Source organism: Megascapheus bottae, chromosome 1, assembly GCF_031878675.1.
Source record: "Megascapheus bottae isolate mThoBot1 chromosome 1, mThoBot2.hap1, whole genome shotgun sequence".
NCBI lineage: Eukaryota > Metazoa > Chordata > Mammalia > Rodentia > Geomyidae > Megascapheus > Megascapheus bottae.
In genome coordinates, this window is record NC_143509.1 from 36,328,545 (window position 1) to 36,353,729 (window position 25,185).

General features: G+C 37.9%; 1 protein-coding gene across 9 annotated transcripts in view; it reads right to left on the reverse strand.

The window, feature by feature from the left end:
• Positions 1–25,185, reverse strand: part of Tbl1xr1 (TBL1X/Y related 1) — a 146,983-nt gene that overhangs the window by 73,906 nt on the left and 47,892 nt on the right. For 6 of the 9 annotated variants that reach the window (XM_090342393.1, XM_090342368.1, XM_090342384.1 and 3 more), the window contains exon 2: positions 3,552–3,626. The exons of the other annotated variants lie outside the window; for them this stretch is intronic. The gene's annotated coding sequence lies outside the window, so the exon portion shown is untranslated. The remainder of the gene's footprint in view (positions 1–3,551; positions 3,627–25,185) is intronic. 9 annotated transcript variants of the gene reach the window in all.

Consider the following 25,185-nt stretch of genomic DNA (forward strand, 5'->3'; position numbering starts at 1 on the left):
ATGAGAAAATAATATGGAAAAGCGCAATCTAACAAGGATGATGAGGGGATTGAATAAGGTAGAACTAGATTGTTAGCAATGATGAAAAAAACAACTATGAAGCCTGTTGAAATGTCTTGGGGAGATGGTGGGGTACAGACTTAGGCAAGACATTTTAATTGTATGGAAAGGTAACATAAACCTTTCACTAGATAACCAATGTAAGCTTTAAAAAAAAAAAAAAAGATACACCATAGGACAATGACAATGTTGAAATTAAGGACATTATACTAAATGAACAAAAGAAGATAATTAGATATATTTCATCATGTTGCTTATATGAGCCATCTAAACTCATAGAACAAAGTAAAAAGTAGTTCTTTGCCACAGGCTAAAACAAGTAGGACAATTTTTAATGGTTTTACACATGAAAAAAATTCTATATGGAAAATAACCTATGTAACTATGGGCAGGGATGAGAGGGGGAAACAGTGGAAAAGTAAAGGAAAAAGTGACATTGTTTACAAAGAGAAATATACTTATTACCTGACTCATGAGATAGCCCTAATACCATCTTAATAATAGGAACTATAAAATTATTTTTTTTAAATTCCAGAGATCTGTTATACATCAATGTGAACATAGTTAAGTCAGAAGTGGCACTGTGGCTCAAATGGTAGAGCACTAGCCTTGAGTACAGAGGTTCAGGGACAGAGCCCAAGCAGTGAGTTCAAGACCAATCAAGGACAGGCAAAAAAGGAAAAAGAAGATAGAAGGCTGGTGGTATTGTATATTTCCACAAATGTTATTTTTCAGAGGAAAACGGGATACAAGCGCACCACCCCTCCCTCACCCATGCCAGGGACAGAGTCCAAGACCCCAGTAGATACCTGCTAATACATATAATACATACAGGATTTGACAGTCTGGTGCTTTCCTGTATGTCCTATAGCACTGCCAGGGAGTCCCAGAGTTAATCTGCCCTTCCCTGTAGTTTGCCACTACTGAGTCTTTGGTGCCATTATTAAGTAAATGGTTATTTGTATGCAAGCACGAGGATACTGTAGCAGCTGATCTAATAACCTAGATGGCTAGTGACTGGGTGGTGAGAGGGACATGCAATGTGAACATAATGAACACAACCCAGACAGGACAGAATGAGACAGATCAAGCTTTTTATCATGCATGAAATTTAAAATTCAGAAAAATTTCCCACTTAGTATTTTCAGATCAGGTTTGACCACAAATAACCAAAATCTCAAACAATAAAAGATAAAGGAAAGAGTGGGGGAGTAGTACACAGAAGAGGCTGAGCCTTGTGAACCATTTTCTATCAACTCAGTAGTGCACTGTGCAAATATGTCTGGTTTCAGAATCCTCAGGTAAGTTGTAGGTCTTAAACACTAACTTTGTTTAGCTAACAATGAGCTTCAATTTTTATGATCATGAGACAAAAATTTCAATGACTTTTCAACAATTTTTCAACAAAATTTTGAGATAATCTAATCCAAACTAGTTTTATGAGCTTTTGGAAGAACAAAAGAAGTGTGCCAACGCACAACCAGTTCCTTGAAGAACACACATGACCTTATACAGGTGGGTGCAGCTGTACATCTGCAGCTCAAACACCAGGAAAATCAGGAACTGATTATATGGAGTAAAACATCACAACCAACAAAGAAAACAACAGGTTCAAATGTGGACCACAAAAGAAGAATAAAGAGCTGATACCTCACAGGGCCTGTGAAAATTTGGAATGCTCCTGGGAAAATAGCAGATTGAATAAGAGTTAATAAGTCATAAAAGCAATCTGAAGAACCTAACAAGTGCTCCTTAAGCCAATGAAAAACCAAGTCACATTTCATGTTAAAGTCAGAAAAAAAAAATATATTCCCTGAAATGCAGCCACTCTAGAGGAAGAGGAAGAAGGGGTGGGGGGTGGGCAGAAAGAGGTGGGAGAAAGAAAAATATCCATCCCCACCCCCCTCCAAAAGGAATTCAGAAGGAGAAAGGATATACTCTTTGTGAACACAAGTTTATCTTAAAAACAAATTATCTTAACTAGATTACACACTTGCTGATCTTATAGCTGATTTACTTAGTATTTTTTTTCTTCCCTGTTAGTATAGTTCTACAAAACAAAAAGAAAAGAAAAAATCACTAGTAGGGCAGTAATGGCTCATTCCTGTAATCCTAGCTACACAGGAGGCTGAGATCTGAGATTATGGTTTCAAGCCAGCAAGGGCAGGAAAGTCCCTGAGACTCTAATTTCCAATTAACCAGCAAAAAAGGCATAAGTAGAGCTGTGGCTCTAGTAGTCCAGAGCACTAACCTTGAGCCAAGTACAAATATGCCAGTACTGGCACAAAACACACACTAAATAAATAAATAGACAAAAAAATAAATATCACTATGAGCTGCAGCTATAGCTTAAGTGTAGAATGCCTGCCTAGCTAGCTATAGCTAGTACACAGAGGGTCCAAGGTTCAAAATCTGAAAATAATCTTACTCTTATTGTTATTCTTAATTTTTTCTTTTACACTGATTAATCATTTCCTACTCATCTATGAAAACCTTATAGTTTATAGCTCTCTGGTTATTAGAATACATTAATTTATTTAATTAAAATGTTATATAAACTAAGCAATGCATATATGTGTATGTGTGTGCATGTGTGTACATATATGTGTATATACATATATAGTTGTGGGGCTCGAACTCTGGGTCTTGGTGTTGTCCCTGAGCTCTTTTGTTCCAAAGCTAGCACTTTTAATAGTTTGAGCCACCACACCAATTCTGGTTTTCTGGTGGTTAATTGGACTTTCCTTCGCGGGCTGGCTTTGAACTGGGATCCTCAAATCTCAGCTTCCTGAGTAGCTAGAACTACAGGTGTAAATCACCAACACCTCCCAAAGATTTTTCTATGTAACTATCTGGGCTGAGTTGTAGCTCAGTATTTGAATGCATGATTAACAAATAAATGTAAGGTCCTAGATTTAGTTTCTACACTGAAAAGGGGGAAAACCAATCATTTATCCTCCTATATACTGATATTCCCAAGACATAGCAACACTGTTTTGGTTAAGAATCATGTAAGAGAAAACCATACTGAGTTCTTGTTAAGTGGCAAGATCTCATAGCCTACAAGTAGAAAATGACCTTAAAATTTTAATCCAATTCTATCACCCTAATTTTTACAAGTTATCTACAAGCGGTAAAGGTCATAGTCAGGATGTCAAGTAAATCTCAGCTGTTTCACATCCAGTTTTTTTTAATATCATATGATTTCTTTCCATAGGAATCTAGAAACTCATTCTAAATAAGTACTAATGTCTCTTAAGCTATTCATTAGACTACATTGCCCCCAAATTTACTGATGTGACAAAAACAGAAAAGCCATTACTACTACTTAGTGTTTTAACAAGAGATATCTAAGAAGCTACATAGCTTTAGAAATGTGTATTCTGTCAAGCCGCTGAGAACTTTTCATAACTCTCAAAAGGACTCTGTAATCAAGAGAATAGAATACTAAGCAGAACTATGAAGTGCTGAGAAAGTCAGAGGGGTCTTACCATTGGCAGTGCATTGACGTGCGGAAGTGCAAGTGAGTATCCAGGACCACCAATCGCAAGTTGCTGTTGCTGATGCTGAGAAAAAGGAAAGTAAAGTATTCAGTGTTCCCTAAAACAGATACAGTTTAAGATTTTCTACACCAAACTTTGTTAGAAATACTTGTTACTAAGACTTTAATGACCTCACCAATGACAGAAATCTCCCCCCAAATAATTGCTACCATACACAGCTGCGACTTGAATTCCTAGTATGTAACAAAGCTTTCTTTAGAAAGTCCTGTAGTCCAACAGCAAAGAAAAAGTAAGTCAAAGAGAAGAATCTGCACATAATCCATGAAACTTTAGTGCAATGAAAAGGCCATCACACAGCATGTCAAGGAGAGGGTACTCAAGTGCATACCACAAGTGGAGCTTCTGTCTGTGCTGGAATAGAGAGCAACTTTAGTGAGACTGACAGGGTAATGGTAATAGCCAGCTAATGCCCACAATGTGTGGGTGGCTACCTCAAAGAGGTATGAATGAGTCAATACTAAAACACTAACTACAGAAACAAGTGTCCTCTTGGCTGCCTCCAGACCATGCTAATGTTAGTACTACTTAATGCTACTTTGAGTGGTTAAGCCATGTAAAAGGTAACATACACTAAACATAACACACCCACACTGAAATTACCCACAATAGACCACCATCTTTTAGTGCTTCCAGACATGAAAAGGGAGTGAGAGCTCTCATGTTTTGGTATTTAATATACTGGTTTTATGGCATGGGAAATTAGGTAGATCTTTCTCAGAACTTATAAAAGCAAATTATTCTATACACAATATGATTCAATCCAAACAAAAATTGGTTAATTTGGGGCCAGGAGTTAGGCCTAGTGGTAGAATGCTTTGCCTAGCAGGCACAAAGACCAGGATTTGATTCCTCAGTACCACATACATAGAAAAAAGCCAGAAGTGGTGCTAAGTGGTAGACCTCTAGCCTTGAGAAAGCCCAAGGACAATGCTCAGGCCCTGAGCTCAAGCCCAGGACTGGCAAAAAACAAAAAAAAACACAACTGGTTAATTCCAGTATCCAATTAACTCATAACTACTTGTTATGAACTTCATTTTTTACTTTTATATTTAGAAGGCTGCTTGTTATCCAGAAAGCAGAGTACTCCTTATCAGGCAAAAAGTTTTGGCACACATGCTTTCTTTTATTTTATAATTAAAATGTTACTAAGTTGCATATATATTTAAATATGCAACACAGCATTAAAAGATAAATTTACTTATAAGTATATACCCTGTGTTTATAATATACTAAGCCTTTTAAGCATAGCCTTAATCATGGTTTTATCTTCATTAATTAATATTTTAAGGCACAACTTACTCTCAGAACAAGACTAATCAGTATCAAAAGTGAACAACTCTATAGTTCAATCTTCCTTCAGTAATCTCATTTCTAACATCTTCTAAAGTGATATGAAAACTCCTCCCCTCACTAACTCCTAAGAAAAGATTACAAGAGCTTGACAATACTAATAATTCACTGTTTCCAAGAGGCCAAGAGCACATGCTAATGATGAAAAGCTACTTTGTGCACTACATAAGCTAAACCCATCAGTTCTTCTTGTAATGAAGTATTTGCTTGTAGGCTTTGTTTTCATTCTCTAAAAGAACACTTGGTATATTTATAACCTATATAGCAGAACATTTTATCTAAAACATATGAAGTACTGACTTTATAATATGCCTTTTGCATAGAAAGACACAGATAATCTCTACATTAGCCCACATATAGATGGAAATGTGTCTTGTCTGGCTGTTCTCTAGAGGTATATTTGTTCCATGTATGGACTCTTCTGGAAAGCTAATGGACACTAAGAGCTTTTTCATTATGAAGAAAGATAAAACAATGAAAATTTTCATATTTACAGTAGAAACATAACCTAATCCTAGGCTCTAGTGTCCAGTAACAGTCTCCAAAACGTAATTAGTGGCATGCTTAAATAGAAGCTAAAAGTGAACTTCTGTTTAATGTGGAGAATTGGGGGAAATCTGAATTAAGGGATAAGAATTTCAGCAAAACTGATTTTGCACACTTAGTTTCTTTTTAATAGGCTGAGGGATTTTTAAAAATGCTTAGCCTGGGCCAGGAGTTTGGCCTAGTGGTAGAGTGCTAGCCTAGCATGCACAAAGACCCAGGTTCCAATCCTTGGTATCAGATATATAGAAAAAAGTGGAGCTGGGCACGGTGGCTCATGCCTGTAATCCTAGCTATTCAGGAAGCTGAGATCTGAAGATCAAGGTTTAAAGCCAGCCCAGGCACAACAGAACCAGAGACTCTTATTTCCAATTAACCTCTAAAAAAAATGGGAATGTTTTGTATGATTGCTCACTTTGATCTTAAGTCAAAGCTTATCCATTAGTTGAAATGAACTACTCTCATGATTCAGGCTTGACTGGACAAAGGCACAAAACCTAAGTAGACCAGAGCTGGCAACTGTTTGCAGGAAAGGCTGGCAGGGAAGTATCAGGCCAGACATACAATCCAGGAGCTACTATCTCTACACTTTCCCCTGCAGTCACAATCACCAGGAGCAAGGGGAAGCAATTCACGTATGAAGGCTATCCCAGTTTAGAAAACTAAAGCTCCACAGAGAAACCATTATCATCTTACCAGAATCTCAAGTTATAAGAATATACTCCATTTTCAAGAATTCTTGCTCCAGAAACAGTTCACAGGTCAGGGATCACTTCACTGCACACCACACTGGCTAGTAAGACTAGCATTCCACCTGTCTGTTTCATATTGAGCCACGCCTTTCAGTACAGCTCTTCACTGGTTATTTTGGAGACAGAGTCTCAAGGACTTTTTCTATCTATGCTGGCCTCAAACATGATTCTCCAGATTATCATCCACCTGAGCAGCTAGAATTATAGACATGAGCCAGCAGATGTGTCACCCTCTGCGATTCACTGAAGCAAGAAAGGAAGGAAGGGAGGGAGGGAAAGAGGGAGGGAGGTAGGGAAGAAAAGAAGGAAACTAGGCACACAGAAAACTAAGCCCTCAGGAAAGAGGCAAACATCTGTTCCTGAGAAATGGGAGATATAAAACCAAACCAACAAATAAAAATATTTCATAAAGCCGGGTGCTGATGATAGCTCATGCTAGCTAGACCTCAGGAAGCTAAGATCTGAGGATGGAGATTCAAAGCCATCCCAGGCACTAAAGTCCATGAGACTCTTATCTCCAATTAACCACCAGAAAACTGGAAGTTGCACTGTGTAACCAGTGGTAGAGCGTAAGCTTAAGAGCTCAGGTACAGTGCCAAGGCCCAAAGTTCAAGCACCCCAAGAACAACAACTCACGCACAAGAATTCATAAGTAACAACAACAACAACAAAAAAACCCTGTTTTGACTATATGAAAGATCTGAAGAAAGTTAAAGGGTTGGACATAAAGTAAACCATAGTTATAACTTACAGCTTGAGATCTCAGCTACTTAGCAAGTGGGAGATAGGAGGATTTTGATTCCAAGACAGCCTTACACAAAATTGTCAAATCATATCTTAATTTTTTTGCATTTTTTATTGTAATTAGTAAAAGGGTTACATGATATTTGCCAGATAGAAGGTGCATTAATTCACATACATTGATACCCTTTCACATGTCTTGGTACCCATTTCCCTCCCCCTCAAATCATATCTTAAAAACAAAAGGCAAAGGACTGGGCCAGAACTCAAAAGACAAAACCTCACAACCCAAGAGGCAAAGAAGGTAGGGAAGAATAAAGGAGAGAAAAGCAATTTAATTGTAACTTCTTTGCTTTATCAATAAAAAGACCGAGGCCAAGATTGAGGAAACAGTTCTTGAAACAAAAGCCATATAACGAATGATTGTTGTCTTTAATGTACTATGTTATCTCTCATCTCTTTTGCTGTCCCTTGGGTATCTCATATTGTTACAATTATCTCATATATTTGTTATCTGATATATTGGATTTGTTTGTATTTGGTTAAATTGGATAGGGAAGGGGGTAAAACCAAGACGGGTGAGAGTGGGGGGTGGGGGGAGGGAAATGGGGAGCAAGACATGTAAAAGGGTATCAATGTATGTGAATTAATGCACCCTCTATCTGACAAATATCATGTAACCCTTCTATTAATTACAATAGAATATATTAAAAATAAAAAAATAAAAAATAAAAAGACCGAGGCCAAGATTGAGGAAACAGTTCTTGTTCTTACAAGTGTCAAAAATAAACACTCAACTTGTACTGCTTGTTCACAGAGTAACATGTAAATCTGTTATCTACTATAATATTAGACACTATTACTGTTTCAAAAACAAGGTAATTGAGACAAAAGGTTCCTACACCAGGATGACATAACAACACAAGGTCACTTGTGGGGCTTTAACTCTGGGCCTGGCCCAGCTCAAGGCTAGTGCATTACCATCTGAGCCACAGCACCACTTCCAGTTTTCTAGTGGTTAATTGGAGATGACAATCTCATGGACTTTCTTACCCAGGCTGGCTCCTCAGCCTCCTAAGTAGCTAGGATCACAGGCATGAGCCACTGGTACCGTGCTAAGAAGGGACTTCATCTTATGAAAGTTGACTTAATTTACATAATATTCATGAGATGGGAATTGTAAAATGTATATTACCCCTTTTAGAAATTTGCCCAAAAGTATTAGAAGGCATAAAACATTGTAGCCATTTCTGTAGCAAATATTTTTGCCACTTATTGCTTAATAATCAGTTCCAAAGCCTCAAAGTCATCAAATGTTGTCAGTTCTGCCCACTGGTTCCTTGTCAGAGCCACTCCTCACTCCTGTTCTCCTACAACTCCAAGGAAGTTTAAAGTCCAAAACAAGTCTCACAATTTATAACTGCAATGCATATCGCTTAATTTTTTTTGCCAATTTTGAAATAACAGTGGGTTTATTAGCTTTTTTTAGGACACTGCTTATTCACTATTGCCTCCATGTATACATAATCCCATGTGTTTAAAGTAGCAACTTGTATAACTTTTTCTTGTAGTGAAAGGCAGCCATATTTAATAGTTCTGGCCAGTAAGACATATAAGCCAATGGGCTTTTCTTAAAGGATAAAGTGGAAAGGCTTTTGTCTTAATGAAAACAAATGTCAAATCGTCACTTCCTGCTTGGACATAATGACTGCTATAATAGAATACATTTTTTTAAAAAACCAAGGCATTAAATCCAGTGAAATTCATCATACTGTGAACAATGTAAACAAAACACAAGAAACACCTATCTGCCTTCCACTAGCTGAACTAAATGAAGGTCTTTCTTTCCCATCGCTAGCTATCATATCCTCCAACAACTTCAAACAACTTCTGTGCATATATTTGGGTCATTTAATTGTACATCATCTACACTCTATTTAAGCTTTACTCCTCTTGTGTATTATATTACCTGAAAGATGCCTGTTCAGTTTCCTAATGTGCTAAGAACATGTTATAATGTAACCAACCCCCCCCCAAAAAAAAGTAATCTACCCTTCCCAAAAGAGTTAGTGGTTAAAATAAAGATCTTATCTCTACAGGTACTATTTTTTAAAAAAATCAATGACAATAAAATTTACTCCTTCACAAAATCAATTTTTCAGGAGGAGCTAAAATAAATGCACACCACATTTGAAGTTCAGAATACTGTAAATGTAATTTTTGTTCCAGTGGTATAAAATGAGAGCTGTGAGCAGTTTTGAAATAACTCTTAGATCTGAAATACTATTATCATCTAAATTTATATTATGATAGTTATCACATCTTGATAAATCATAAAAATGTTATAACATATTACTGTTACAAATGTGAAAGCAAAATTTTTAAAGCAAACCATTTTTTTGTTTGTTTTCTTGAGTTCTCATCCTGAGGCTTGAACTCAAGGTCTGACTGAGTGCCATCCTTGATTCTCCCCCCCCCACCCCTCCCCCGGCTAGCTCTCTGCCATCTGAGCCATAGCTCCATTTCCCAGTTTTCTAGTGCTTAATCGGAGTTAACACTCTCCCAGGCTTTCCTGCCTGGGCTGGTTTCAAAGCACTATCCTCAGATCTCAGCCTCCAAAGTAGTAGGTATGAGCAATCAGTGCCTGTCCAAAATTTTTTTTGCATAGTGGGGCTATAGTCTAGTATACTGTACTACAGCCCTATACTCTAGAGTCACAAGTTTACTTTCGGAGGAGCATATATTGTTAGAACTAAATGAGATACTACAAATCAAACATGTAATAGTACTTTGGAATTAAAATACACTCGTGGCTCACACCTGTAATCCTAGCTACATAGGTAGCTGAGATCTGAATATTACAGTTCAAACTCAGCACAGGAAACTCTCATTTCCAATTAACCACAAAAAAAAAAAAAACACCAACAACAAAAAGGGAAATAGCGCTGTGGCTCAAAGTAGTACAGTACTAGCCCTTGAGGGGGAAATTTTTTTAATTAACAACTACTTAAAATTCTAATTCCCACTTTGGATTAGCATAACAATTTAATACCAATAGTAGGAATTTAGATTAATCAATGTCCATTTCTTAAAACAAAATTCAGCCCACTATTATTGTTATTCATTAAATAGTAACTAAAAAGCAAATGAGACCATTGCCTTAGTCAGCAACAATGAATTCCTGGAAGAGTATTCTTGGTATCAGTTTATAACAGTAAATTTATTAAGGTTTCTGTTAAGCTTTCTCTATAATTATACAGAATTTAAAAATAGTGCCTCTATTTCTTAGTCACACAGATTACCATATGAATTACAAAGATATTCCTTTAAGATATGACATCAAAATAATTTTTAAACATTAACAGGAAATAACTTGAAGGTTCCTATTTAAGGATGTGCCTTATAGACAGGATGAGCTCTTGGTTTTCCCAGATGTGTGCTACCCCTAGTAATTTAATAAATTTAAATAAATTTCATTAACATGATTTTTTCCACTATAGTTATAAAGATATTTAACAGTTTTTTCAATCGAACTATAAATTCCACTAGTAGTGACTAATTTTCTAATTTCAAAGAAGGCAGCAAATCCCACTTGAAACTTTAATAAACCCTGTTATTTCCATATTACTGACAAGAAGAAGTGAGGCAAAACAGACAACTTTTTTCAAAGGGCAAGAGAAGCAGCAGAAGGGGTTGACAGGAAAGTAAATATCAACCACGAAGCACTAATAATTCTGCAAGTCACTTTTCTTTTCTCTTTTTGCCAGTCCTACGGCTTGAACTCGGGGCCTGAGCACTGTCCTCAAGGTTAGCACCCTACCACAACACCATTTCCATCTTCATCTGCGTATGTGGTACTAAGGAATCGAACCCAAAGCTTCATGCATGCTAGCCAAGAACTCTACCACTAGGCCATGCTCACAGCCCCTCAACTCACTTTCTTACTTTACTATTTAAGGTAATAAAACTGTGGAGTCAACACTTACTTACAAATTGTTTAATAGTATATGAATGTGGCTTGATTGTATTCCTCACTTACCATTTTATATGCTATTTATTTACAGCCCGAAAACCTGGATTTAAGAATGGTTAAAGCAGGAGCTGGAAGCCTGGGCTAGTGGTAGAGTGCTTGCCTAGCATTCATGAAGACCCGGATTCGATTCCTACATACCACACACATAAAAAAAAGCCAAAGTGGTGCTATGGCTCAAGAGGTAGAGCGCTAACCTTGAGAAAGCCCCAGGACTGACGGGGGTTGGGGGAGAAGGGGGTGGGAAGGAGAGAGGAGAAAGGTTAAAGCAATGACTACCATACCTCAAACTTCAGAAAATGTGTTGGGGGAAATAAGAAAGTAACAAATAACTGATGATGGAGATGTGTGGAAAAAGGAACACTATTGCACTGTTGGTGGAATTATAAAGTAGTGCAACTAAAAAGAACTACACTATGATCCACCAATATCACTCTTGGGCATTTACTCAAAGTATTGCAAATCAGGATGAGGTAAGGAGACATGTACATACATGCTTGTTGCTGCGTTATTCACAATAGCCAACTTATTGAAACAACTTAGATACCCTTCAACAGATGAGTATGTCACACAAAAAAATGTGGTAACCATACATACTGGAATTTTACTTATCCATTGGAAAGAAAGATATGCCATTTGCAGGAAAATGGAGAACCTAAAACAAATCATGTTAAGTGAAGAAAGCTGTCTCAGGGCTGGGAGTTTGGCCTAGTGCTTAAAGTGCTTGCCTAGCATGCGCGAAGACCCAAGTTCGATTCCTTGGTACCACATACATACAAAAAAAAAGCTGGAAGTGGTGCTGAGACTCAAGTGGTCGAGCTCTAGCCTTGAGAAAGTCCAAGGACAGTGCTCAGGCCCTGAGCTCAAGCCCAGGACTGGCAAAAAAAAAAAAAAAAAAAAAAAGAAAAGAAAGCTATCTCAGAGAAACAGAACATTTCTCTCCTATGTGGAAGTCAGATCTAAAATTACAACTATACAAGTTAACATATAGAGGGTTAAGTTCATTTATACACAAACTGACTTAAGGAGGTTAATATTTAGGGGAGGAATCCAAAGGTTTAACTCCACTAAACAATTAATATACTGGCTATCAAAACAAATATCAGGAAGTAGAAACATATTTGGGGAGAAGGGGAAAGGGAGTTCACAGAAATGAAGGGTGAGCAAATGCAGTCATTATATGAAATTTACATTATATAACAACTGAACTATGTAACATGAGGGCAGTTATGGGAAGAGGAAAATAGGAAGAACAAAGGAAGAGGTGACACTGACCAAGATGCTGACTTACAGAACTGTGACTCTTTTGTACAGCTATGTGGTGGTGGTGATGGTGGTGGTGGTGAATGGGAGGAGGGGGAGGAGAAGAGGAAGGGGAGGGGGAAGAGGATGGGGAAGAGGAGGGGAAGGGGGAGGGAAAGAAGAGGGGGAGGAGGAGGGAAGGGAGAGGGGGAAAGAGGAGGATACATTTTTAAGCCATTTTAAGAACTCCAGATTTCAGAATCTATTCTTTGAAAATCACTTAATCCCTTCAAAGTCTCTGAAATATTACTGTATTCATATTCACTTAGCAAGAGCTTACAGAACAGCTAAGAGTAGTAACATATACCTGTAATCTCAACTTGGGAGGATTAAGTAAATTACAGTCCATCAATCAGACAAAGAGGGATCACTAGCCAGGAATTTATGTGATCCTAGCTACTCAGGAGGCTGAGATTATAGCTCAAAGCTATCCTGGGCAGGAAAATCAGTGAGACTCTTATCTCTAAGCACCATAAAACTGGAAGTGGTGCTGTGACTCCAAGTTGTAGAACACTAGCCTTGCACAAAAAGAGCTAGTGCCCAGGCCTCAGTTCAAGAGCCATGACAGACCTAAAATAAAGAGGAACTCTGCCTGAAGGACAGGAGTTCATTATGTACAAAAACTAGGCACTGGGCCAGGAGTTTAGCCTAGTGGTAGAGTGCTTGCCTAGCATGCGCGAAGACCGGGGTTTGATTCCTCGGCACCATACATAGCAAAAAGCCAGAAGTGGTGCTGTGGCTCAAGTGGTAGAGCCCCAGCCTTGAGAAAATCCAGGGACAGTGCTCAGGCCCTAAGCCCAAGCCCAGGACTGGCAAAAAAAAAAAAAAAAAAAAAGCTGGAAGTGGTGCTGAGGCTCAAGTGATAGAGCTCTAACCTTGAGAAAGTCCAAGGACAATGCTCAGGCCCTGAGCTAAAGCCCAGGACTGGCAAAAAAAAAAAAAAAAAAAGAAAGAAAGAAAAACTAGGCACTATCACCATATTACATAACCTGATTACATATGCAAAATTTTCCACTAACACATTATTTTTATTTAAATAAGTACTAATTCTAAATTCTCAAGAAATCCATAAATACTTAACAGTGACCACAAAAAGAATCAAAACACAAGTTCTTAGGATTGGCTATTTCTTGACAAACATGCAGGGCTAGTAAAAGCCCCTAGTATTTAAATATGTATTCATTACTTCTATAGTGCTATTTATTTATTTATTTTCAGTCATGGGGCTTGTACTCTGGGCCTTGAGCTCTTCAGCTGAAGGCAACAGCCCTAACCTTAGGACTAGGTGTTGTCCCTGAGCTCTTCTGTTCAAGACTACCCTCCCATCCCTTGAGTCACAGCTCCACTTCTTGTTTTCTAGTGGGTAAGAGTCTCATGGACTTTACTGTCCAGCCTGGCTTTGAAACCACAATCCTGGGATCTCAGCCTCCTGAGTATACAGTATTTTTTAAGTATGCTAAAGTTCCTGATTTTCCAAATCACTCAATAGAAGACATACACTCATTCTCAAAAACAATGAATATTAGTACTCATGCTTTTTGTATGACCCCTGCAATAGGCCCCTATGATAGAGAATAGTGACTCAAATGACCCTATCCAGGTTCTTTCTTGTGGTATTCCTAGAAAAAAATTGAAATGTGTCTTACCATAGCCTTGCACTGTTAAAAGCCTACAAAAGCAGCAAGGAGAAAGGGCAGTGGAGACTTTAGAAAGACTAAAGGAGCATCCACATCTATAATTCTAGTCACTCAGGAGGCTGAGATCCAAGGATCTCAACTGGAAGTCAGCCCTGGCAGAAAAGTTATCACCAATTAATTACCAAACAAGCCAGAAATAAAGCTGTGACTCAAGTTGTGGATCTCTAGTCTTGAGCAAAAAAGCTCAGGGTTAGCATCTAGGCCCTGGATTCAAGGTAGGGGGAGGGGAGAGAGGTAGAGGCCTGTGGGGAAGAGGGAGGGAGAGAGAGGGGGGATGGGGGAATCTATTTGTGAATTATCTTTTATCAGGCTTAATCACATGATATGCTCCAAATGGACTGAGCACCAATACTTCCTAGACATCCAGTCCTAACCACCTTGAGGTTTATATTCTAGTATATGCATTTTAATATGAAGGTATCTTATTTTTCAGTTTTTAAATTGAACTCATAAAAATGAAGAAGTATTCATTGGTTAGCACCGTAATTTTTTTTTTCCCTGCCAGTTGTGGTGCTTGAACTCTGGGCCTTGGAGCTGTCCCTGAGTTCTTTAGCTCAAGACTACCTCTCTACCCCTGGAGCTACAGCGCCACTTCCAGTTTTCCAGTAGTTTATTGGAGGTAATAGTGGGACTTTAGTGCCGGGAATGGCTTTGAACCAAAGTCCTCATATCTTAGCCTGCTGAGTAGGCAGGATTACAGACATGAGCCACCATGGCCAGCAGCACTGTAATTTTTAAGGTGCATTAAGTATAAACATAAGATGACAATTTCAGGCAACAACTATAGAAAAAAATGGGATTAACAGAAAATGAAAGTAGTGCATACAAAGAAAAGTCTCAATAATCAAGTTAAGACCAAAGAGAAAGCAACAAAACAGTAATTCCAAATAGAAAGAGTATTCATACCTACCCAACTATTTCAGCAACTTGGGGTCAAACTTGCTTGTCCCATTTACCTTATTTCTCCAGTTAATGGTGGGTTCTTATACAATTAGGACTAGCCTTGGTATGGCTTCCAGACAGACTAGTAGATATAAATAACTGGAGGAGAGTAGATGATCACTCTAGAGGCTGAAGGGTCAAGAGAAAATGTCTACTGGAGTAGTCTGTTTCCTAAGGACCACATGATTGGATTGCTGGAACTGCTCTGAATTCACCAGGGAAGATATGGTACTGTGCTGGGCTGCTGGTCTCGTCAGCAGCACTGTTAGTCAATTTTGCAGCTCACTTAACCCACAAGACTTCTTTTTTTTTGGGGGGGGGCCGCAAAACCTGGGGCTTGAAGTCAGGGCCTGGGCACTGCCCTTGGGCAATTTTTGCTCAAGGCTAGCACTGAGGCTGACACTTGAACCACAGCACCACTTCTGGCTTTTTCTGTGTATGTGATACGGATAACCTAGGGCTGCATGCATGCTAGGCAAGCACTCTACCATGAGGCCACACTCCTGACCCCTTAATTCACAATGCTATAGCCACCTAAACTTGCTCCACAACCGTGATCATAGTTGGATGGCTGGTTCTCCAGAAGCCATAGAATTAATAACCCCTTATCTATTAAGAAAATCCCTGAGCTCCTTAAGCTAATCGTCTGTAAGACATCATTCCAAAATTCCAGGGTGAATCTTTAAATAACTATGCAAGCCATTTTCCTACCACACCTACTCTCAGTGACAGGCACAGCTATAAAGATCCTGCTTATAGGGGATATAATTTATAAACTTCATTTCTCATTACGTTCCAACATTTCTCATTGCTTTCCCTGCCTCATCTGTGATGCAGCAGGCTTATTTCCAAAGTCTCCTCCCCCCCCCCCCAGTCCTGTGCTTGAGCTCAGAGCCTGAGCACTGTTCTTGGGTTTTCTCAAGGCTAGAACCCTACCATCTGAGCCACAGCACCACTTCCAGCTTTTTCTGTGGATGTGGTACCAAGGAATCAAACCAAAGTCTTTGTGTATACTAGGCAAGCACTCTACCACCAGGCCAAACTCCCGGCCCTAATGATGTCTTCTTTATTTCAGTATTCGTGTGGTAATGGCTACCCTCTCTGGGCATGTACCATTCTGGGGCTTGAACTCAGGGCCTGGGTGCTTCCTTGAATTTAAGCACCTTTTCTGCTCAAGGCCAGTGCTCTACCACTTTTCTGCCTGGACTGGCCTTAACTGTGATCCTCAGATCCCAGACGCCTGAATAATTAAGATTACAGGTATAGGCCACAGGCACCTGGCATAGGTCTTATCATTTAATCAACATTAAAACAGTGTAGCATCTTTGGGCTTTGTATGTGTGTTACCTCATCTACTTCAGAAAAGAACTTTTCCACAATTAGCCACATTTTAAGTGACACTAAGATGTTTGGCAATTTGCTTCATACAATTATTCACAACAAAATAAAGACAATACTTCCCAAGTATAGGCTTTTTAAACTTATACTACAGTTCTTTCCTAGGAACAAAATTCAACATTCCAGATCTGACTCATGGTCTAGAGTCTATCCATTATAATTTGTGGCTTCTGTTGTACACATCCATACTTCTATAGGATTCCAAAACAATTAAAGTAATAATACAGGCTAAACCTAACTGAAGAAACAAACACATACAAAAAGAAGCATTCCTGAAAATATTCAGTGTCATGAAAACAGAAATGCATAAGCAAGGTTAAAGATGGCAAAGCTGAAAATGTAGCTCACAGGAAGTCACCTGACATACCACCCACTCGGCCCTAGATGCCACGCCCACTGACACTAAGTAAGTTATCTACTTGGTCACTAAGTCGGATGTGTTTCAGTAACTGCTGAATTTAAATAAAAAAGAACACAAGAAATCATGATTCTTTAAACAGTTTCAAAATTGTTATACTGAAAATTTAAGAGTACTTCAGAAATCTTGCTGGATGCCAACAATCTTTCTTTATTAGTCTACCTTCTCTAGAAACATGGTCTCAATTTCACTTCACCCATTTCTAAAGCATTAGCCTCACTGAAAAACAATATAAAACTTTTTTTAAATTCTCTAATATTTAAAAATCCATAAGCATTTTCCCATTTACTGGATTAAAAGTGTAAGCCTCCAATGCCAAGATTTGTCTCAAATTTTTTTTAGCAATTAGTTGTACCACTTTCTCACTCATTTTTAAATCAACTCTTCGAGCTCATTCCCTCCAGAGAATTCTGGCACTCAAGTGATTAGAGTAAATGATTAAACTGTTGATGGGCAGATTATGTCCACAGACCTAAGATAAAAGGTATTCTGAAAAACTCCCATAACCTACTGAGCTGACACTAATTTACCAGGATTTTTCCAAGTTTGTTTCCAGCTCCACCAGGTGTACTGAAGTACTAATTTCTTCTTGCCCTTTTGTGTAGAACTAGGGAAGAGGAAAATGATGAAATGAGTGACATACTGAACTGAAATTGTTCACAATGACTAAAATATTTTAAAAAAAGTTTTTGGGCCAAGAATTTGGCCTAGTGATAGAGTACTTGCCTAGCATGAACAAAGAGCCGGGTTCTTCAGTACCAAATACGTAGAATAATAAGCCGGAAGTGGTGCTGTGGCTCAAGTGGTAGAGCTCTCGCCTTGAGAAAAAGAATCCAAGGACAGTGCTCAGGCCCCCCAGTTCAAGCCCCAGGACTGGTGGTGCTGTGGCTCAAGGGACAGGGTGGTAGCCTTGAGCTTAAGAGCTCAAAGACAATGCCCAGGCCCAGAGTTCAAGTCCCACAACTGATCAAAAGAAAAAGTAAGCATTTGCAGGGGAGAGTCAGTCCTGAGGCTTGAACTCAGGGCCTGAGCACTGTCCTTGGGACTTCCTCAAGGTCAGCGCTCTACCACTTGAGCCACACAGCACCACTTCTGGGCTTTTTCTATGTATGTGGTACTGAGGAATTGAACCCAGGTCTTCGTGCACCCGGGCCCCAAAGTAAGATTTATCTAAACTAAATTCATGTAATCAAGCAGCTACATATGCATTAATGTTCTAATTAACATATATTAATTGCCAGAGGCACAGAGATTAAAAAAAATAGATACAATGAAGATCAACCCTTATCTTATCAAGCAGATGAAGAAACGAACTTTAAATTTCAAGTGATATAAAGGTGAAAACAGTGTTAAAAATCTTTAGATTTTCTCTAGTAAGAAAGTTATCAGAGGGCCAAGGCCATCCTCGCTCAAAAAAGAATTTAGCATGTCCCCAGTTGCATAGTGGCAATTCAAAGCCAAATCATATTTAGTTCTCACAAAGATACCAAATTTGATTACATACTAATCTAAAATCTAGTTAACAAAAATCTCTGGTCTCAAGCCTATGAACACTAAAGCTACGTTCCATTTGAAGGGGAAAACTTTCAGATGGCTAGGAGTCAAATGTGAAGAAAAGCAGAGCTTCTGGCTGAGTTGCCTATAAAGAATATGGCTACAAAGAGTGTAAGTAGACAACAAGGACATCATCACATATATACTCTAAGACTGGACCAAATAGTAGTGTCTTCTTCCTCATCCTCAAATACCAAACAATTAGCATATGAGAAGGAAGAAGCCTTTTACTAACTCCCCATAGAATCATGGAGAAAAATTAAAATGTACAAAAGAACATCTTAATCAACATATTTATTACCTTTCTTAACAATGTATAGTAACTTCAAGAAAACTCATGTCACCAGAAAGCATTTTAGACCTTTAATTCTAAGTTACGCACAATTTTCAATCTGAAAGCCAGTCATGGTGATGCACACCTATAATCCCAGAACTCAGAAGAATCACATCTTTGTTACCTAAATTACATATGACAACTGTCTCAAAACCCCCAACCTCTCCCCCCAAAATTTACAATTAAAAACATTGTTACATTTGCATCAATTTCTGTCAGACATGGTTACAATATCTTTACCAGTTTTGTGTTTGAAGTAAATTATTCCTATGCTCAAAAATTATTATTTTCCTCTAAAAATCAAGCGTGTGAGATAAAATTTTACACATTGAACCACAAGTAATTTGTTCTATTTTAGATTATCACAAAATCTTTCCCTCCCCAGTCCTGGGGTTTGAACACAGAGCATAAGCACTGTCCTTGGGCTTCCAGAGGCTAGCACTCTACCACTTGAGCCAGCTTTCCTATGTATGTGGTACCGAGGAATCAAACCCAAGTCTTCGTGCATGCTGGGCAGGCACTCTACCACTAGGCCAAACTCCCAGCCCCACTATCACAAAATCTTTTTTGTAATGAATGCTCCTAAATCTATTTTGGGAAACTAGATACACTTTGAAGTTTCAAAGTTTAAGAGCCATTTAAGATTTGAAGCACAAAAGATCCTCAAATTATTTTGCCCAAAACACAGATGTTTAAATTTGTTCTTTTGACTCAGTCAGATTATATCATTGTTTGTTCAAGCTTCAGAACATGATTCAAATAAACCATCAAAAGAATAATGTTTTAACATTTTTCTCCAGAATAATTCCCTGCATCAATAAAGATGTATTTTCCTAAAAGGATGACAATAAAATTGTTTGCTCTATCACAATTTACATCTTCCTGAAATTTTTAAAAGGCTTTCATAGATCCACAATTCACAAATCACAACCATGAAATATTTGCTTTAAGACTAATATTTTATTTCTAATTCTAATTTCAACATTCACTGCTGCTAGTGACCTCTGTGTTACTGTTTCTTAAAAAACAATGTGTTGAAAAGCCAAACAGATGCCAGGCACCGCTGGCTCAAACTTGTAACCCCTAGCTACTCAGGATGCTGAGATCTGAGGATGGCGGTTCAAAGTCAGCCCAGGTACAATAGTCCATCTGACTCTTATCTCTAATTAACCAACAGAAAACTGGAAGTGGTGCTGTGGCTTCAAGTGGTAGAACCCTAGCCTTGAGCTGATGAACTCGGGGACAGCACCCAGACCCAGAATTCAAGCCCCACGACAGATCTTAAAAAAAAAAAAAAGGCCAGGAGTTTGGCCTAGTGATAAGAGGGCTTGCCTAGCATGCACTAAGACCTGGGTTCAGTTACTCAGTACTACACATATAGAAAAAAGCCAGAAGTGGTGCTGTGGCTCAAATGGTAGAGCTGAAGCTTTGAGAAAAACTCAAGGACAATGCTCATGCCTTGACTCCAAGCCTAGGACTGGGAAAGAAAGAAGGAAAGGGGAAGGAAGGGGAAGGGGAAGGGGAAGATACGATTCAATTTAAAAAAATACACAATTTTAAAATCTGAACAGAAGCTCCAAAGAATATACAAATAGGCAATAAGTATATGAAAATACCCTCAATAATATCAGCAATTAAAGAAATGTAAATTAAAATAAAAATGATGCAATATATCCACTATGGTGTTTATGCCAACAAAAACAGTAATAAATGTTACTGTAGAAGAAACTGAAACCCTAGTATCTTGCTGATAGAAATGTAGACTAGAATAGCTACATTGGAAAACAGTCCAGCCGTTCCTCAATTATTAGAATTTAATTGGCATAATGGATTACTGTTTCAAAAATTACTTAGCATAAAATTAAGGTGTCAAGATTTCATAAAAATGAAAACATATCAAGCACATTTCCTGTGTGTACGTATTTGTAATTACTTTAAGAATTCATTCTTAAATTCTAGATGGTAATAAAATATTCAATGTACTTCAAAAATTACTGGTAATTTTCTTTGCATTTAATCACATGCCAACTATACTAGCTCACTAGGAATTTAATTTCTAGGTTTTCAATTTTTTAAGTAAGAAATGCACACTTTAACTGAAAGCTGGAAAACTGTCCATCAAATTTTGGATGGATTAATAATATGTAATAAAGCTGATAAACATAACACATTTTGCATAAGATAATCTGAGGCAAGAAAGGCGTACTCCTCCATAAGAAACAAAAAAATAGTGTACTTATAATATATATTATGTAACTGTAACATTAAAGATCCATAATTGGTCAAACCCCATTTGTCAAATAGAAGTTATATAATAAACTTAAGCAAAATCATTGAGCCCTTTCTCAGCATGCCCTTACATCCTGTGCCCATGATTTCTTCAGATGGAAATACTTTCTTACTATACTTTGAGCCTCTCTAATTTTTCACTTGCAACACTCATAGGAGACAAATATAAAATGAGTTCTATGGTACCATACTGCCAAACATTTTCCTATCCCTAAGAAATCTTGGGGATCTTAGGCATCTTCATACTGAATGTGCTTAGCTTATAATTACAATATATCCTCGATTTTATCTCAGAACAAAAAAAATTGACTTTAATAGGAAATATAATCAAACTTTCTAACTGATTATGTTTACTTTTTTAACTCTTTAAGATTAGGAAAGGACATTAGAGAGTTTCAATGATAACTTACACTTTTTACAATTTGGAGGTGGAGGGGAGAGAGACAGTCCTGGGGTTGAACTCAGGGCCTGAGCTCTGACCTGGGCTTCCTCAAGGCTCGATCTCTACCACTTGAGCCACAGCACCATTTCCAGCTTTTTTTTTCCTATGAATCGAACCTGGGTCTTTGTGCATGCTAGGCAAGTACTCTACCCCTAAGCCAAACTCTCAGCCCCATAATTTATACTTTTTAATGGTCAATAAAATAGTGAAAATTTGGTATGTCTTCTTGTACTTAAGACTCATAGTATAATGTTAGGCCCTTTGTGTGTGCCACTAGTCCTAGGGGCTTGAACTCAGGGCATGGGTGCTATTCCTAAGCTTTTTCACTCAAGGCTAGTGCTCTACCACTGGAGTTCACAGCTCCAACTCAGGCTTTTTCCTAGTTTAGGGGGAGATAACATCCTCATATACTTTACTACCCTGGCTGGCTTGGAATTTCAATCCTCAGATCTCAACCGCTAGGGTTACAGGCATGATGTACCTCGCTATTCCATTTTAAAAGAACAATCTGCCACAGACCTGATGCTCAAATACACCTCTTTTTTAGAAGGCATTATTAACATTAAAAAATGTAACTTGAGCAGAAGGACAAGAGGGGGAAATGGGAGAGAATAATAAAAGGGGTAACATTAACCAAGGGGCAATGTGTATTGTATCATAACCTGACTTATGCGTTTGAAATCTCTTTGTACAATTACTTAATTCATACACACATGTTATGGGAGATTTATATATATATATATATATATATATATATATATATATAACAACATGCTGATGCCTGGTCAAATTATGCATGTAGTTTCCACTAATTCTCTCAAACGCAAGTTGAGAATCACTCTTTTATGTTGATACAAAACCCCAGAAAATAACACACAAAACTCAGCAACTTTTCTTTTCTTCAGTCCTGGGCTTAAACTTAGGGCCTGGACACTGTCCTTAAGCATTTCTGCTCAAGGCTCGCACTCTGCCACTTTAGCCACAATACCACTTCCAGCTTTTTCTGTATCTAAGGTTCCAAGGAACTAAACCCAGGAATTTGTCCAGGCTAGGCAAGCACTACCACTAGGCTTACTAGCAGCCAGCAACATCTTTTAAATGTTTCAAACTATCCAAAATTCCCTGTTTCATGGGCTACAATTATTCTATGGCGTTATTACATTAGTTTCATCTATATGCCAATTGCAGACTATTATGGGGGGGAAGGAGGTATTGGGAGACTTAAGTTATTTGCCTTTACATGCTCCAATACTCGAGTGTGACTGCACAGCAACTACTCCAGAAAGACACAACACTATTGTTGTTAAAGGTAGTCTTGCATCCTTTTCTACTAAAGGTTATGGAACAATTAGCTACTGAGGCAATTAATGAGAGTCAAATCTTAAGTACAAGAAAATACGCCATTAGAGACAACCCCCAAATCCTAAGAAAAAAAAAAGAAAGAAAATACACCAGACTGTAACCCCTCTATACATTACCCCAACAATAAAATACAATTGAAAAGAAAGAAAATACACCAATTTTTCAGTTTTATTTAACTTATGCTGGACTCTCTCCAAGGACAGAACAATGAAGTAATATCTAAAACATTATTAAGTCATCTTAAGAAGTTTGGAGGATTTTGTTTAAACATATTTTGGATGGTAATGTAGAACTGTGAAACGATCGATTTAGATGAAATCAAACACATTAGTCTGATGGTAAATGTTTTGTAACCTTTATCGTCCTATCTAAACAATAAACTGAATTGTCAGACATAAATATGGAGCAAATTTAAAATATTTAGTATGATTATGTCAATAATTGTGAATTTTTCTTTATGAATAACTGAAAAGCATCTTTCTTCTGCAGTTCGATGACACAGTCAGCCTCTTCCTTAAAACATGAAGAGTCACTGGGGCCGGGAGTTTGGCCTAGTGGTTAAAGTGCTTGCCTAGCATGCATGAAGACCCGGGTTCGATTCCTCGGTACCACATACATAGAAAAAAGCCAGAAGTGGTGCTGAGGCTCAAGTGGTAGAGCTCTAGCCTTGAGAAAGTCCAAGGACAGTGCTCAGGCCCTGAGCTCAAGCCCAGGACTGGCAAAAAAAAAAAAAATTTAAAAAAAAAACAAAAAACAAAAAAAACATGAAGTCAGGCCAGAAGTTTGTAGAGTGCTTGCCTAGCATGCACAAAGACCAGGGTTCGATTCCTCAGTACCACATACATAGGAAAAAGCCATAAGTGGTGCTGTGGCTCAAGTGATAGCGCTCAAGGACAGTGCTCAGGCTCAGAGTTCAAGCCCCAAGACCCAGAACCGGCAAAAAAAAAAAAAAAAACTTTGAGGAGTCATCATGACTTTTCCTTATCAATGTCATCAGAGAGAGCACCAGTTCTCTCCAGTGCAGAGTTCTCTGCCAGCAAACATTCCTCTGAAACAGAAGCCTTCATTCCATCTCCCCAGCTGCAATCAAGTCTCACGAACTGTGACAGTTGGACCATACTCATCTGTTGTCTTCTGTAATTCCATTCATATGTGATTTGAATTTCACTTTATACATAGCACTTTTTACCACTTACAAAGTTCCATCTTTGTTGACATTAAGGCGTGGTGCAATTAAAGTCAATGAAATACTTAGAAGACCTTAGGCACATGGAAGAAAATAAGCTAGTGAGGAAAAAATTTAAGTGACATGAAAATTATATTACATGGTAAAAACCATCACTTAGAACCAAAAGTATGATGAAATGAAAAAACTATAATAAAACTATATAATAGTTTTATATATATTACATAAGATACCTTAAGTGACTTTTTTATCACTGACATTCTTATACTCTCACCCATGTGTACAAGAAATAAACAACTTATAAAATATAAAATGTTACAGCCTGAAACATTGCAAGGTATTTCAAAGCATGCAAGTACAAGGTATTCAAAGTATTCAAAGTAAGATTTTCACTGAGCAGTACTGATATATAATTTACAGTAAGCCATAAGCTTACTTTTAACATACTTAGTAGAAATCATAGCACAAATTAACAAAATAATGAGTGATGCTGTAAGTCAGAATAATGGAATAGAGATGGGAAAATGAGTCACACAAGTGCGTTCAACATGTGATTCATGTCTTTTTCATGTATTACTTATGTTGTATCACAATGAAAAACATCTTTTGAAAAGAAGGCAATAGTTGCTATCTACCAGTCTGACAGAAAGTTCTATGTTATTTCATGTTGCAGTTACACTGTTTGATGGCAGAAGTTCCATTTGTTTGGACTTTCATGAAGACACCACCTGCCAGTCAAATTTTTAAATGACCATTTCCTTTGACCTGAAATTTCACTAAATCTATCTTTTAAAATATACTTACACATATGCAAAACAATCTTAAGGAAATACAAATTTAAAAATACAAAGTAGCTATTACCTCATTTATGTATATTACCTCTCTGTGTATCACCTTTATAAACATATTTTTTTAACCTAAAAAAAAAAAAAGCAGGCTGTGGCTCAAGTGGTGGTACAGCACTAGCCTTGAGCTGAAGAAGAGCTTAGGGACAGTGCCCAGACCCAGAGTTCAAGTCCCACAGCTGACCTCCCCTCCAAAAATGGGTATTTATTAGTGCCTAACCTGCTCAATATTAAATTCTTTTCACTGGATACACCTGTTTTTTATTTGTTTTTGCTTGGACACTGCCTCTTAGTTTTTTGCTAAAGGTCAGCAGAACTGTACCAACTGAGTCATGGCTTCACTTCTCTCTGGCTTTTGGCGGTTAACTGAAGATAAT